The sequence below is a fragment of the Lutra lutra genome, chromosome 9 (assembly GCF_902655055.1).
Source record: "Lutra lutra chromosome 9, mLutLut1.2, whole genome shotgun sequence".
Lineage (NCBI taxonomy): Eukaryota > Metazoa > Chordata > Mammalia > Carnivora > Mustelidae > Lutra > Lutra lutra.
Window position 1 is genome coordinate 116,648,006 of NC_062286.1, and position 14,110 is coordinate 116,662,115.

Here is a 14,110-nt window from a genome sequence, read left to right on the forward strand (position 1 = left end):
GTCTTACATCATGGCCTCTCCTCTAGTCTACACCGTGGGGGGGAGAGGCTAAGCCAGATGGTCTCAAGTTCAGCAAAGCTGGTACCTCTTGCAAGCTTCTGGATACTTCAGGCTAAGCCACATGCCTCCTCTGGGCTTCCCAGTCTGTGTGACCCCTACCCAGACAAACCACTGCCCGCCGCCCCCAGGAACTCAGGTCCAGTGAAAGTGTGTAGGGACCCCTTAGGCCCCTTGCTGCCCTGGAACCCAACCCCAGTCACCACAGAAGACTTAAAATGGTTTTTAATTTCACAAGTTAGATGTGTGTGATTCACCTTTTAAACACTGAGATATTAAAATGCTAAATAATTAAAAATTAAAATAAGAGAGGCAAGGTGAAACACACTGAGTCCTAGTCCTGGTGGTCCCTTTGCCCTCCCCATATTTGGGACAGTTGCCTTCATGACTTTGGCATATACCCTTCCAGACCTTTTTCTAACTTTGTAGTAGTGTAGTGTGTAAAGTACAATAAAGCATGCTTTTCTTTTTTACATTATTTTGTAAATTGCCTTCCCCCCCCCCAGCACTCTGCCATTCACTCCATTATTTGCCACTATTTGCCGTCCAACCCATTAACTGTCTTTGCTCTTCTCCCAGAGTCTCCCTCATTCTGGTCACTTCCTCAGAGGGGCCTCCCCTGACCATTCTGTCTAAACAGTCTCCTTCCCCCATCATTCTATCACCTTCCTCGGCTTTGTTTTCTTTGTGGCATTTATCACACTCTCTGAAATTATCTTGTGTCTGTTTCTGTCGATCTAACCAGCTAGAAAATATTCTCCAGGCAAAACTTGATCTGTCTTATCACTGTAGGCCCACCGCCCAAAACATAGTAAGTGTTCAATAAATATTGGTTGGATGACTAAGTTCCATGGAGGTGTGGCTCATTCTTTTTTTTTTTTTTTTTTTAAGATTTTTTTTTTATTTAACAGAGGGAGAGAGAGATCACAACTAGGCAGAAAGGCAGGCAGAGAGAGAGGGTGAAGCAGGCTCCCTGTTGAGCAGAGAGCCTGATGCAGGGCTCAATCCCAGGACCCTGAGATCATGATCTGAGCTGAAGGCAGAAGCTTAACCCACTGAGCCACCCAGGCACCCCTCATTCTTTTAATTGATATGTGGCATTCCAGGGTCTGAATATCAACTCTTCCTACTCACTCTCCTATTAATGGAAGTTTGAGCTTTCCAGTTTTGCTGCTACAGACAACCTCCGATGTCACTCTCAAGTTCTTTCTCAGCTGTATCGCTGGGAAAGGGACTGCCTGCTGACCCATAGCTCAGATTCTGACTTCTAAGGCATAAGCAGATTGCTCTGCAGGGTGGCTGTTGCAGGGGTGTTTTCCTCCAGCGGAGCTTGGAGGAGCTGCTTTCCTTCCCTGCACTCCAGCCAGTGCTTCTTAACCTTTTTTGGGTCACAAACATGGTTGAGAATCCAGAAAAAGCCACAAGCCCTTTCTCCGGGACACACAAATACATTGGGCCATTTCTGGGGCTCCTTGGACTTGATGGTCTCATCTTGCAGCAGACCCTGAATGGAATGTTCAAAGCCTAATTATCTGATGGTAGGGACGGGAGCCCTGAAGCACACACAGATGGGGGTGTGAATGAATGAATAAGTGGGATGTAGCTTTGTGGGGTTAGAGAAAAGTGTTCAGATCTAATCTGCCTCCAGTCAGAAAAAACACTTACTGGGGGGAGACAGGGAAGGATTCTAAGGGGCTAGGCTGCTCCACCTGTCAGCCCTGAGAAGCCAGAGAGCCCCAGTCTGGCATCCAGGGTCAAAGTGGGGAAGCAGGCAGAGGCCCTGACTCCCCTGGGCCAGAAGAGGCTGCAAGGCCTTCATCCCTGCCTCCCGCACGCATGCGTTTTTACAGCCATAGTTGCTTGCCTGCTTGCCTGCTCTGCCCATGCGGTCCCATCCAGACCCCAGCATTCCCACCGAGCAGGAAGGTAGGGAGAGCTCATCTCAGAAAGGCCATCATCAGAATCGTGACTTGCACGCTTGACAAGGTGGTCCCGACAGGTGGATGGGGCAGACATTATCTTCCCTCTGGGAAGGCTGGATAAACTGAGGCCGAAGAGGCGCGGCGACAGCCCCCAGAGCGGTTAACCGCCGGCCCGCACACACGGACCCCCGCCGGCCATCCGCCCGGCCCTCCCTCGCGGCCCCTTCCCCGGGCCTGACCCCCGGCGCTGCCTGACGGATGACCTCAGCTGCCGCCAATCCATTGGTTCCAGCTCCCGGGGGGGCGCGCAGAACAAAGCGCGCTTTGTGGCGGGGCCGTCCCCTTGCCCGGCGCGTCCGCCGCCAGGACCCCCTCCGGAACTCCGAGCGACGCCCCCCGGCCGACAGCCGTGTAATGTCTTCCAGGCCGCGCGGCTCCTGCTAGAGCCCGAGGGCCGCGCTCGCCTCCCCCACCCCCGGGGGACTCCCTGGGGCAGCCCAGGCGCCCCGCTTGGCCCCCCAGGCTGCGGGATTGGGGGGCGCCCCCAGCGGGAGGTCCTGCTGGCCGCCAACCAGTCCTTGCGGAGGAAGCCAGGGGACAGGAAGACTCGGCGCCCGTGGCCCTGGCTGTGGCTGCGGGGCAGGTGCTGTCCCCTGATAGCTTTCTGCTCTAACCCCCGGAGCGACCCTATGGGGTGGAAAAGGCTATTAATGGTGGTGTCGTCGTCCTTGTTTCAATTACTATTATTGTCATTGTTTCAGGGTTGTGAGGCAGCGAGTCGCTTTAGATTCCTACAGACCTGGGTTTGAACCTTGACTTTGCCACCTCCTGGCTGTGGGCGGGTTCACCTCGCAGGACAACTGCTGTAGCAGCCAGCATTTCTTGAGCACTACTGTGTGCCAGACACCACTGAGAGCTTACAGGCTTTATTTAATTCATTTAATCCTCCAACGACCTTAGGAGGGAGGAGGTATTATCCTCCTCTTACAGAGGAGGGAACCATCCCCCTCCTCCCCCAGACAGATTCATTGCCCTGAGCCTCAGTCTTCTTGTCTGTACAACAGAACTTCAAGGGTGGTCTACTCTCATCACTTACCTCCTTCCAGGTGAGGACACAGGGGCTGGGAGCAGGGTGGCCCAGGACATCCACCATGTTCTGCCCCTAAGGCCCTCTGTCTTTTGAGGATTTTCCATGGAAGGTACATCTGCTGTGGCTGTGCCTCCCCACAGGCTTGGAGGGGAGGGAGAAGTAGGAGGAGGGTCTGCCTGTAGCTGGAAACCCTTCCCAAGGGCAAGTTTCACTGTCCCGTCCTGCGCTTAAGGGGTGATGGGGTGATGGCAGAAAGAGAAGGAAACCATGCTCAGGGAAGAGACCAATGGGTCACAGATAGAGCTAGGCAGGGCTGGGGCTCACTGCCCCTCCAACCTTCACACACCTCCCTGGACTTGCACCCTCAAATTGGTGTCAGAAACACACACGAGCCAATGTTCCAGGCACTGGGTCATCAGAGAATAAAAAAGATGGAAGTGCCTGTTGTCTTGAGGTCCATCCAGGGGAGATGGGCAAGAAACACACACGAAACATGTAAAAAGTGTAAAATGCAGTATCTGGTAGTGATACATGCTATGAGAAAAGAGCAGGGGAAGAAGAAAGAATGAGATTGAAAATATTGACTTCGTTAAAGTGGTTGGCTTCTCTGAGTCGGGGGCATTCACCTGAACAGAGAGGAAAGAAGCCCTGCAGACATCAGAGGGAAGTGTGTTCTAAGCAGAAGGAACAGCATGTACAAGGGTCCTGAGGTAGGAAACTGCTTAGTGTGTCCAAGAAAAAGCAAGAAGGTCACTGTGGTAGGGGGCAGCCTGGGTGGGACAAACAGATGCTGGGGTTGGACAGGGGAAGAGGTGGGAAAGATGGGCACCATCAGCTTGAGAAGGACATCTCAGGTAGTGAAGACTTTGATTTTTCCCTCTAAGTGATCTGGGAGCCATTTGAGACTTTGAGCAGAGGGGAGACCTGGGCTGGCTCTGGCTGCTGAGTGAAGCAGAAATGGGAAGGGGATGGAGGGGGAGTCTTCTGCTGTCACCAGGGCAAGATGGTGGCTGGTGAACTGGACCAGAGTGCAGAGAAGGGATCAGAATCCAGATGTAACGGGAAGATGGAGTCCCAGAATTTTCCAGTGGATGGAACTGGATCTGAGGGATGAGACAGAAAGAACCTCAGTAACCCCCAAATTTGAGAGTCCACCAGCCCTTTCCAGAACCTTCCCTGCAGACCAGAATGTAGACAGAGTCTCCGGAGTGAATCCCATTCCCTCTGGTGCCCTGGTGGACTTGGCCAAGTGCAGAACACACAGTAGGTCCTCTGGTTCCCCAAGAGCACAGTGAGGAGCTGAGGTTAGAAAAACATCTGTCAAAACCCATCAAGAGCCTCCGTCACAATATGGGCCACTTGGGACAGGTGGGCTTCATCTCATCTTCAGGGACCATTGTTTGTGAATCATTAAATCTATTTGCTTTTGTTTTACATTAAAAAAAATTATTTTAAGGAAACTTGAGACAGCCAGACTAAATGGAAAATCAGTAGCACGTGACATAAAGAAATGTGCCTATGAATACAAATAGTGTAAACACAAGAGCCTAACCGACTTCTCCAGATCCGGCTGAGGCTGCTTTCTCTTTGTAGCCAGTGTCTGAAAGACCCATGTCCACCGACCCAGGGCTCTCTTCTTGCAGGAGTCAGAAGTGAAAGAGAATGAGAAAGGATTCATCCTCTTGCTTTCTGTATCCTTACCTTTTTTTTTTCCGTTTTATTTAACAACCAGAAAGCCTTTATGATATTATTTAAATGTTTCCCAAACCTGAAGCCAATTAACACAACATGTAGGTATACTTATTACCCCACTTTGCAAATAAAGAAACTGAGACTCAGAGACACGAGGTCCCTTGCCCACAGTCACACAGCACAGAAGAGGCAGAGCCAAGATTCAAACCCTCCTCTCATTGTGGAAGCCATTCATTGGATCACCACGCGGTCCGTCTCTTGAAGGCATTTCTTTATCACTTGGGAATCACTGAACTACTGGAACTAGAAAACCCCTCAGTTAATTTTAATTCAGTAAAAATGTCTACTAAAATATAAGTATATCATACCACCCCTTGCTTAAAAGTGTTTGAGGATTGAATTTAAAAACAATCCCAGAGTCCTCACGGTCAATGTCCTGGCAACCGGCAGATTGTCCTGTCCAAACTCTGACTGCCTTTGTTCCCAGTTTCTCTTGTTGCAGCCTGGAATACCTTTCCACTGGTTTTTCTGGCTCCTTCACATCCTTCAGGACTGAGCTCAAATGTCAGCTCCTTAGAGAGGCTTTCCCTGTTTCCTCATCCTCCCATCGTCTCCCCGATATTCTCACCCTGTTCTTTTTTTCCTTTGCAGCTTGTAATTATTTTGGTTATTCATCTGTGTACTTGTTCTTTTTCCTGCTGCCCCACCATAGTACAAGCAAGCAGCATCTGGTGGTTGCAGCAGCTGGGCATCTGAAACAAAAAACTCAGAGTAGAGCAGATGGGTGGCATTTGTGCTGTCCCCAGATAGGGGAGTAGATGTGTCTGTGGAGTGCAAAGGGTAGGGGACACACAGGAAAATGACCACAGGAAAATGAACTTAATATGAGAAAAGGTCTTTATCACAGTCCTAGTGTTCAGGCGATGGAAAGGACAATGTCAAAAGGTAGTGAGCGTCCCATTACAGGAGCTATGCGAGTTGAGATAGGCCAATACCTGATCGTGACCGCCTGAGATATGGGGATTATGTAGAATGAACTCATTACCATACATGGAGGTAAATAATCATTCACTTGCTCATTTACTTCATTCATTCATTCATTCATTCATTCTGTCTCGTATCTATTTATTCATTGACTCCATGTTTCCCCAGCTTTACTGTGTGTGAAACAATCATCATGGTTTTGGGCACAGCCACAGAGGATCTGCACTTAATATCTTAAGTACATATATATTATGTACATAATAACTCCCGTCAGCCTTGGGAGGCTGTCTGTGTTCTTAAATCAACTTTATTGAGGCATAATGTACATACAACAGAATGTGTTCATTTAAAGCATACGGTGCAGTACATCTTGACAAATATACACACACCTGTGTAGCCACCACCTCTATCCAGACTCCACCACCACCGCAAGTTCCCTCATGCCCCTTTGCCGTCAGGCTCCCCATTGCCACCCTGGTCCCAGACCGTCACTCTATCAGAAAGTGTCAAACACTTCAGAGTTTCCCGAAGACCAGTTAAGCACCACCGCTCCCCCCAGCAATACCCAAACAAAAATGAAAAATCAGAATTGCTTCCCACAAATAAAAAGTAACCGACCTAAATGAATAAAACGGAAATGAAATAATATTCTCAAATTCTAGCTGGTACCATTGCCTGCAGACTAGCTTCCTCCAGGTTATAAAAAGTAAGACACGGCGAGACAGAGAGATCCACAGGTGTTAGAAAGGTGTGCTTGGCATCCCTGGAGATGCTCCTTGGCCTGTGGGAAGGCCTGGCAGATAGTGAAGAAAGAATGATTTTTCTCACCATGGATGGGTTATTTAAGATCCTGCTGTCACTCCTATCCCCTTCTGTCCACTCCCACCCTCACCACAGTGATGCAGCTTCCACATTTGGGACACATGGCAGCTCCTCATCTCCTCTTTTATCCCTGCACTCATTCATGTGTTCCCCTAACAAGGGCTGAGTAGCGACTGTGGGCCAGCTGCTGCAGCTACAGAGAAAAAGCTATGTTCTGGTAACCATGTCAGCCTTGAAGGTGGCATAGTGCCCAAGTGCACAGGAGATGCTGAGCAAATCTATTGAATGGGTTGCTGTGAGAGGAAAGACACAAATACCGTATTCTTTCTGCTACTCTAGGCTGTTGCTCTAACAAAATCTGCATGGAGCAATCAAGGAGGACTTCCTTGGGGAGGTGGCCTTTGAACCCACTCTTGACCACCTCCTTCCACTCATTCTGCTTCCACTCACTTGACAGGTGCAGAAATGGGGACATAGAGGTAAAATGACTTGCTCAAGGCCACACAGGAAAAGAGAAGGAAGTGATAGATGGGCAGAATCTAGGACTCAGGATCCCAGCCTACAATTTCTCCCAAGGGCTGTGCCAGGTCTCAGGCCAGCTGACAGGAGAGCAGGCCTGGGGAGGGGGCTTCTAGGCCCTGAGTCTGGAATCCATTTGCTCTGGCCCAGTAATGTTTTCCCAGGGAGAAGTGGGAGGCCCTGGCCCTGCCCCTCTCTGTTCCCCCACTCCCCACCATCTGCTCCCTGTTTATTTATTTATACTTAAGTCTCACCTCCCAACCCTGCCGGGGGCACCAAACATACCCGGCATCCCTGCAGAGAGGGGAATGAGGGGGAGAAAGGCACTGTCAGCCCCCATGGCCAGGGGAAACCCAGGTCTGAGCACTTCCCAGCCCTACTGCCCCTATGGGGATCAGCCGGGATGACGGGGTTCAAATCCCAGCTAGCATTTGACTGCTCTGCACTTCCATCTCCTCATCTGTAAAATGGGATTAATAAGAATAATCACCTCGTGGGGTTGGTAGTGAGGATTCAGTAATGTGCGTGGACAGGGTCTGGCACAGACATACGCAACGAGTGTCTGTGTTGTATTGTGTGACCTTGAGTAACAAACTATCCCTCCGGCCTATCCCTTGTCTCTGCAACGCGCAGCTAGCCATTCCCTCCGAGGAGCTTCAATGGCATGTCCCAGGACTTGCCCTGTCCCCTGTCCCCTCCCCAGAACCCACACCCCTGGTGTTGGAATCATTGACGCCAGCCCCCTGCCTCCAGTCCATACTGCCCTCCAATAATCTCATTTGCAGGGAAGGCAAACTGACACCTTCTTTGCCCAGCACAAGGCCAGGGCAGCACTTCCAGCAATCTACCTTGGCTCCCTGAATGGCACCCTCCAGAAGGCTTAGCACCCTGCAGGGTGCTGACACACGGGCCATGGCTGTGAATTCCAGCAAACTGTGCCCAGCTGCTCCTTAAGGACCATCAGCTCAGGGTCTGTCTGCTGGGAAGGAGCTGCTGGCCCCGGCTGCTCCCGGGGCTCTGTTCCGGACCACCCCCCACGTAACAGCTTCCTCCTCCACCCCGAGCTACCGTGGACTGTGTGCAGTCCTCCTTCTCTCTGTGCCTCATTCTGCTATCTGAGCCTTTAGACTCCAGCCTAGTCCCCATTCCCCTCGCTGATTGTGCAGCCCTCAATCTGAGCCCCACCCTCCCTCTGCTCTGCTAGTTCCTTTTCTGGGCCCCTAGCCTCCCTCTGAGACCCTGTCACCCTCACCAAGTCCCCTGTTTCCCTGAACCTCGTTCCTCTCTCTGTCACATCTCCTCTGAAGGTCCTCTTCCCTCACTGAGCTCTACTTCTCTACCCTCCCTCCCCTCTCTCTGAGCCCCCATGTGTCCACAGCCCCCGACCCCCTTGCACACCACACAATCCTTGGGAACCCCCACTTGAGATGCACATACCATCTAAAGGCTGTTCAGGGTCCCGGGGCATCTATGCCAACTCCCCATTCTGGGGACCACACTGCCCTGAAGAGGCCATGGTAGGGGTGTGGGGGAGATTTCTGCAAAAGAGAAAGGAGAACAAACAGGCAGAGCTCAGGGGCCACCCGGCTAGGGAGGGAGCACCCATCATCCCAGGACCAGGGGCAGAGACCAGCCCGTGGCTGTGATAGGCCTCACCCAGAGTGGAACCCAGAAGCTCCAGGCACCCCATTCCAGAAACCCTATTGGGTCAAGAAGTCTGACCCCAAATGCTGGGTTCCTTTTGGGGTAGGGAAAGTCAGGGAAGATGGATAGGGCTTCCATACTAGAGAGGGACTGAGCAATGCGAGGGTTAAGAGGCCACTGAAGGGCCATGGAGAGATATACTGGCCCTGTCCCACTGCCTGCTAGACCTCTGGGAAGCCTGTTTCCTCCTCATCGCCCCAGGGAAACTGAGGCTCAAGAAGAAATACCATATGCCTGACTCTTACAGGAGGGCCTGGGCTGCCATTGGACCAGGGTACATTTTATATCTTAACTTCTCTCTGCCACACCCCAGACCTCCTAGGCCAAGGGAAAGGAGAGGGCATGGGGGAGCCCCACCCCACATGAGCGTGGGTGGCAGGGTCGGGGGAGCCGAAGTTCCAAGGAGGGTGGGAATGGTGGGAGAGGCAAAGAGGAGGCAGGTGTCTCTGGGATCTTCTATCCTCCCCTTCCTCAGTCCTCTATCCCCCACCCAAGTGGGCCCCTGATCCCCCCCCCCCAACTCTGTTCTCATCTGGCCTCCATGTGCTCGGCCTGCACCTGAATACACACTCCCCAACGATCTGTCTTGGGCTGTCAGAGGATCAATGGGGCTCCCAAGGCCTGGCCCAGCAGGGAGCTGGAGGGAAGTCCCTAACAAGAGCTAAGAAAGGGACCCCGGAGGTTGGGGATGCAGTGGGGAGAAGCCCAGCTGGGAACAGAGATGTGAGCTTGGGTCTGGCATCTTGTTGGGGCAAGCCCCTGGAAGTCCTGATTCCCCAATGGGGAGACTTGTCAACTCCCTTATCCAGGGGTCCTGGACAAGCTTCCAAGTCTGTTTTGCCTTCTAACTTTGGGGACCTGGCCCTTCACCACTCTGGGCCTCAGTTTCCTTATTTGTGAACATGAAGGGATAGCATCTCAGGTGGACATAAGGTTCTAAAATCACTAAGAGATCTCTCTTTATGAGCAAAAGAAAATGGCCTCCAAAATGTTAAGTGAAATAAAGCAGGAGGCAGAGAAATGTGTATATTCACCCACCTTCCATGTGCATAGAACTCTAAAAGAGGATACAGGATACATGTGTGTATCAGCCTCCCTGTGCATGGAACAATCTGGAAGGACACAAGAAATAGCAAGAATAGGGATGGCACAGGGAAAGGGCTTGGGCGGCTGGGGAGAAAGTAGGAGGGAGACTTGCCTTACATTTCTTTATATTGTTGAATTATTGGCCCATATTCATGGATTCTTGGTCAAATAATAATTACATTTAATGCAAAATATATCATCCTGCTAGGAAGTATGTGGGTAGGAAGTATGAAGAGAAGCAGAATATTTGCAGAGTCTTGTTGTATCTCCACCACAGATATTTATTAATTAGAAAGAGAGAACTAGAGGGGTACCTGGGTGGCTCAGTCTGTTAAGCCTCTGCCTTCGGCTTAGGTCGTGATCCCGGGGTCCTGGGATGGAGCCCCATGTTGGGCTCTCTGCTCAGCAGGGAGCCTGCTTCCCCACCCCCCACCTGCCTCTCTGCCTACTTGTGATCTCTGTCAGTCAAATAAATAAATAAATAAAAAATCTTCAAAGAGAGAGAGAGAGAAAGAGAACTAGAGCCTCTATAGTGGAGAAAACTGGCAGAAGGCACCTTACCAGGTGATCAAGGTGAACACCACTAGCAAGGGGGCAAATTGACATCTTGTCCCCCCAACAGGACACACTGCAAAGTCCACAGCATCACTGCTGTGACATTGTAGCCCAAAGTGCCTGATCTGAATCTAATCATAAGGAAATAACAGAAAAACCCAACTAGCGGGACCAATTACAAAACAACTTGTCTGGGGCGCCTGGGTGGCTCAGTGGGTTAAAGCCTCTGATCATGATCTCTGTCATGATCCCAGGGTCCTGCAGTCAAGCCCTGCATCAGCTCTCTGCTCAGCGGGGAGCCTGCTTCCTCCTCTCTCTCTGCCTGCCTCTTTGCCTACTTATGATGTCTGTCTGTCAAATAAATAAATAAAATATTAAAAAAAAAAACAACTGGTCTGTGCCTATGAAAAAATGTCAACTTCATAAAAGTAAAACACACACACGCACACAAACAAAAACAAACACATTAAAAAACCCTGAGGAACTATTCCAGATAAAAGGAAACTAAAAAAAAAAAAAAAAAAAAAAAAAAAAAGCCTAAATGCAACACGTATCCTGGATTGGATACTGGATCAGAAAAATGTTTTCTGTTTTTTTGCTATGAAGGATATTAGTAGAACAATTGGCAACATTTCACTAAGTCTATAATGTAGACAATAGTATTGCAACAATGTTAATGTCCTGATTTTTGTATCTGTACTGTGGTTTTAATAAAGAGTGTTCTTGTGTTTAGAAAATATACATGGAATAATTTAGAAGAGGCATCCTGTCTGCAATTTACTCCTAGCCAGACAGAAATGTAAGCAGAATATAAATGTAGCAAGGGTAGTAAAATGTGAACATTTGAGGAATCTGGGTGAAGGTATACAGGAGTTCTTTTGACTATGTTTGCAACCTTTCTGTAAGTCCAAAATTGTTTCAAAATAAAAAGTTCAAGTATTGATAGAGGTCACTGGCCTAGCTAATATCTAGTAGGTATACGTGGTGTCCAGATGCTATCACAGATGTGAGGATGAAATTTGACTGTGTGTGCCAAGCACTTACACACCACATCTGCCTACTAAATGGTAGTGTTGTATATTAATATAATGGAATATTATATTATAACATTATAAGATACAATATTATTAATATAATGGAAAATAATATTATAAGATATAATACGTTATTAATATAATGGAATATTATATTAGCAAAAAAGAACTACAGCTGCCTGCCTCAACAGACAGATCTTCAAAGCATATTGTGGAAGAAAAAAGAAAGTAAGATAGGATACACATTATAAAGACAAATGTATCTATTATATCATGAGCATTCTATACTTCTCAGAACGAAACACAGTTCTCTATATTGTGTAAGGATTTCTTTTTTTAAAAGATTTTATTTATTTATTTGAGAGAGAGAAAGAGATCACAAGTAGGCAGACAGAGGGAGGGGGGAAGCAGGCTCCGCACTGAGCAGAGAGCCCGATGCGGGGCTCGATCCCAGGACCCTGAGATCATGACCTGAGCCAAAGGCAGAGGCTTAACCCACTGAGCCACCCAGGCACCCTGTGTAAGGATTTCTATGTATGTAGTAAAGTTAGAACATTCAGGGGAATAATAATCAGGATAGTGGTTTCTCTGGGGTGGGGAGGGGGATTCCTGCTGGGAAGGGCTGCAGGGCCCTTCTGTATTAGCTAGCTCTCCCGTGTAACAACCCGGCAGCATGATGCTTTAGAACAGTGACATTTCTTAGTCATATCTTAGTCACACTGTCTCATAGTGTCTGAGGGTCAGGAATTTGGGGGAGTTCTGAACCAAAACTGGGCAGTTCTGGTTCTTAGGTTGTGTTCATAGGTCAGCTGTGGCTGTCCTCATCTGAAGGCCTGACTGGGGCTGGAGAATCTCCTGCCCGAGGAGCTCATCTGCACAGCTGGCAGGTTGATACTAGCAGTTGGCTAGAGGCAGATGACAGGAGAGAGGAGAGGGACTCAGTTCCTTTCCACGTGGGCCTCTCCATGGAATCTGAATTCCATCACATCTTGGTGACTGGATTGCAAAAGTGAGCACTGACAGTCTGGGTGGGTGCCCTCTGAAGCTCTCCCAACCCTTCCTATCCCCCAACACCTGGCTCCTTTCCCCAGAAGCATCCACTTGGATTCGTTTCTGGAATATTCTTCCACAGAAATACCACTTGTTTATAAATGTATAAGCAGGGACACCTGGATGGCTCAGTTGGTTGAGTGTCTGACTCTTGGTTTCGGCTTGGGCCATGATCTCAGGATCATGAGATCAAGACCGGCATCTCAGGCTCCACGCTCAGCAGGGAGTCTCTGTGAGATTCTCTCCCTCTCCCTCTGCCCCTCCCCCTACTCATGCTCTCTCTCTCTCTCTCAAATAAGTAAATCAATCTTAAAAAAATAAAAAACAAACATATATGCAAATACATACACTTTTATTCCCCCCTAATGGAAGCCTATCATACACACCCTTTTATATCATTTCTGCCCCCATGCAAATATAGTTTGCAGATTCTTACATAGTCATACATAGGAAACTTCGACATTTGTTTTCACGTCTTACTAAGTACACCGTCATGTGGATGAGCTGTAATTTATTCAACAACCCTCCTTTTATGGACATTCATTTTGTTTACCTGTTATCACTTTTTAAGCTTCAAATGTACAGGGTTGAGTTAAAAAAAAAAAAGTCCGCAGTTCACAGCAGATTATCATTGTTGACCCCTACATGCCTCTCCTTTGTTTTATTTTTCTCTCTATATTCTCTCTTGTCCCATTTCCCCTTCTCATTTTCTGCTTCTCCATAGACCTGTTCAAATGGGTCCCGTGTGTTCCTTGTGTCAGTCTTCCTGAAAAACACAGTATGCTTGCATGGCTATTGTTGCTTTCTGGATATGCATTTTAATTCATTTTCACTCTGGTGCGCATTCCCTGCTTAATATCGGTCTGGGTTGTGGCTTGACTTATGGCTTCTAGATACTGACTAGGACTCCTTGGTTTGCAGTCATGTGTTTTCCTCTCTACTACCCCAGGAATGGGCACCTGGCTGGTCTTTAAGTCTCTGCTGCCACACCGTCACTACACTGGCGTGTCCTTGTCTGCGTTTCCATGAGAATCTTACCTGGACCAAGAGTCAGGAATATAACTGATGGTTATCTTTTCCACTACAATCACTTATCCTCAACTTAGAAGCTTACAACAACACTTTGTTTTATTCATGACTTTGTGGGTCAGGAATTCAGTAAGGGCTTGGCTGGGTCACTCATCTCTGAACCATGCGGGGTCAGCCGAGGCAGCGGGGAGTGGAGGTTCCCTTCCAAGATGATCAGGCTTCTTCACTCATGTCTGCAGCCTTGATAGACCTGATCTTTCTCTCTCTCTCTCTCTATCTCTATCTCTGCCTCCCTCTCGTGCTGTCTCATCCTAGAGGACACCTCTCCATAGCTAGCTAGACTTCTTCCCAGCATGGCAGTCTCGGGGTGCTTGGATTTCCTTCATGGCAGCTGGCTTCCCTCCAAGTGATCGTTCCAAGAAAGAGGAAGTAGAAGCTGCTAGTCTTTTTTTTTTTTTTTTTAATATGGAACACTTCACAAATTTGCATGTCATCCTTGCACAAGGGCCATGCTAATCTTCTCTGGATCGTTCCGATTTTAGCATATGTGCTGCTGAAGTGAGCAC

At 48.9% G+C, this 14,110-nt stretch overlaps 1 non-coding gene across 1 annotated transcript; it reads right to left on the reverse strand.

Moving 5' to 3' along the window:
* Nucleotides 1-14,003: 14,003 nt before the first annotated feature.
* Nucleotides 14,004-14,110, reverse strand: LOC125110128 (U6 spliceosomal RNA). Its single transcript, XR_007130460.1, has one exon. It is a non-coding gene; the product is annotated as a U6 spliceosomal RNA (small nuclear RNA).